This window comes from Carcharodon carcharias, chromosome 9, assembly GCF_017639515.1.
Source record: "Carcharodon carcharias isolate sCarCar2 chromosome 9, sCarCar2.pri, whole genome shotgun sequence".
Lineage (NCBI taxonomy): Eukaryota > Metazoa > Chordata > Chondrichthyes > Lamniformes > Lamnidae > Carcharodon > Carcharodon carcharias.
In genome coordinates, this window is record NC_054475.1 from 111,074,040 (window position 1) to 111,076,686 (window position 2,647).

Below are 2,647 nucleotides of genomic sequence, written 5' to 3' on the forward strand. Positions count from 1 at the left end.
ATGTATCGTTCCTCATATCCTGCTGCCCTTCCAGCATTCACTGCCTCACCGAAGACTTCAGAGGCACATCATCAGCCACCGACCGAGCATTTACCTGGCCCCCAGCAGTCCTGACTGTAGTGCCCTCTCTCTGCCCACACCTCAAGCGAGTGTGAAGTGCCCTCACCGCTGTGCCCCAGGAACTAGCCGAAGATCTAATTCCCACCAAGGTGCTAGTATCTGCTCTGGTGCCTGCCTGGCTGAGATGGTATGACGCTGGTGAGTGGATTTGCTCTGGGGCCTCAGGGGGTGAGAGGTGGGCCCCCTGTCTCCTCTTCCTGGCCCTGCTCCGTTGACGCTGAAAGGAAGAAAAAGGACATTTGGATAGTTACAGTGCAGACAATGTCAATTTGCATGCCGCTCCCCCGGATCATTATGCACTCATCCTTCCATAATCAACAGTCAACCCATGTTGCGAACGTCAATCGCTGAGCATTCAGCAGTGCCATGGCTTCTTGGACACACATGGTGACCTGAGCGCTTGCCAAACATACCTGCCTGTGGCACACAGCCTCACCGCTACCGGTGGATCTGGGGGCATGACGCCTCTCCAGATCCATGACCTGCTGCTGGTAAGGTGTTTGGATTGCCAACTGGGCCTGGCCTCTGCCAGTCCACACACGTTCTGTGAAATTGTGAGCAGTCTTCTCCTGAAAAGGAGAGAAGAACATTGATTAGTCCAGCCTGCATCTGAATCCCCATTGCATCCCTGCCAACCCAGCCAGAGTGGGACATTGCAGGACCCCAACTCTTCATCACCCTGCAGCCGCTGCATACTCACCCAAAGAAGCCAGGGCTGACCCCACTCCATTGCCCAAATGCTGCCTCCTTCACATGTGGCACCATAGGGTGTCACTTTGCTAAGCAAGGAAGCACAAGTACATGGAATGCCAAGGCCAGCAGATGGATTGATGCCCTGCCACCTGGAAGCTCTCCTCCCAGCATGTTAGCACCCTGACCCTGACTTCAACATGCTATGCAGTTCCAGCACTCTGCCTAGGTGCAGATCTTTGACTTTCATCCCCATACTATACTCTGGGTGTCAGTGTCACACATGCTGTGGATGCAGAACACATCCATCCTAGCTCAATCCTCTCAGGGTGAAGTGGCATGGGCAATATCTGGTGGTACACCCAGCGAGGGGTACATGCCGTGAAGGATTCAATGTCGCCACTGTACTCAGAGTTGCCAGGGAGGCGGGGGGGAACGATTTGGGGGAAAGGGTGATGGCTGCATTAAGTGACTTGAGGCAACATGGTACTTACCCTACCCGGGCGCAGGAGGTCATGAAATCTTTTGTGGCATTGGACCCATGTGCACCGCACCACGTCATGGGAGCTCACACTCTCGGCCACCTCCTCCCATGCACGTTTTGGTCAGGTGGGGAGGCCTCTGCCTCCCGTCCCTCGAAAGAAGGACCTCTTCTCACATTGCCACTTCCTCTAGGAGCTAGGCACTCGACCAAGAAACGAGGGGCACACTACCCTACTGGCCTACCCTCTGGCCATGCCTGTCACGATGGCCTACACTCCAACCTGGCCTGCCCTGATAGCTTTGGACTTGCGTCAGGCACATTGCCCCTCTGAAGTACTCTTCTCCCAGCCATTGTGAGCTGCCTTGCAAAGGCTACCAGGCCTTCATTTAAACAGGCTCCTGCGTCGCCATGGGACCCAGTAGTCTGTGGACGCCTGCTGCCGCCTGCCCACTCCCGCTATCCCTTGGAGTCATGAGCTACGCTGGGCGGGCCTTAATTGGCCCACCTGCATAACATGGCAGTGCTGACCCGATCGTGGGCAGAGATCAGGTCCACCCCTGCCCCTGCCCGCCCCCACATGGCCCGCCCACCAGGGAGAAAATTCTCCCCATAATCTTAAAGACCCCTATTAAGTTACCCCTCAATCTTCTTTTTTTCTAAACAGCCCCAGCCTGTTCAATCCTTTCTGATGGGCATAACCTCTCAGTTCTCGTATCGTTCTTATAAACCTCTTATGCACCTTCTCCCTTTGCTTCATATCCTCGTTAGAATATGGAGACTAGAACTGTTCACAGTACACCAATTGTGGTCATGATCTGTGTTTTTTTTAAACTTTTGAATAGTTGATATATTTTTAGAAATATTGTATAATGAATTTCTGGAACATAATGTTCTCACCCTCTGCTGATCAAAGATGATCAGCACCGTAAAAGTTTGTAGTAAACTGAATAAGCCACCCTTTTCACTGCTAAATTGTAGTATGTTTATAGTTATTTGTATGGAAGACATCGAGAATCAATAGGAAAATATACTAATGAGGGCACTTATTGTATGCCTGGGTCTAAGGAGCCAAGGTTCAGCAAACGCTTTGGTTGATACCTGGTCTTCACAAACATATCCCACTTGTCCTGATCCAACAGCATTCTGAATTTTTTTAACTATAAGTTCAAAGGTTTATCAAATGATGTGGGTAACTTATTTAACAAAATATACTTGTTATGAAAATTTGGAACTAAAACGTTTTTATGCTACTTTGATTCTAAGTACAAGAGCTATAATATTCCACCTACATCTATGTGGATAGCAAAAAAAAACCTTATTGCAGATTTCAGTACATTTTAAATTATATTTGCA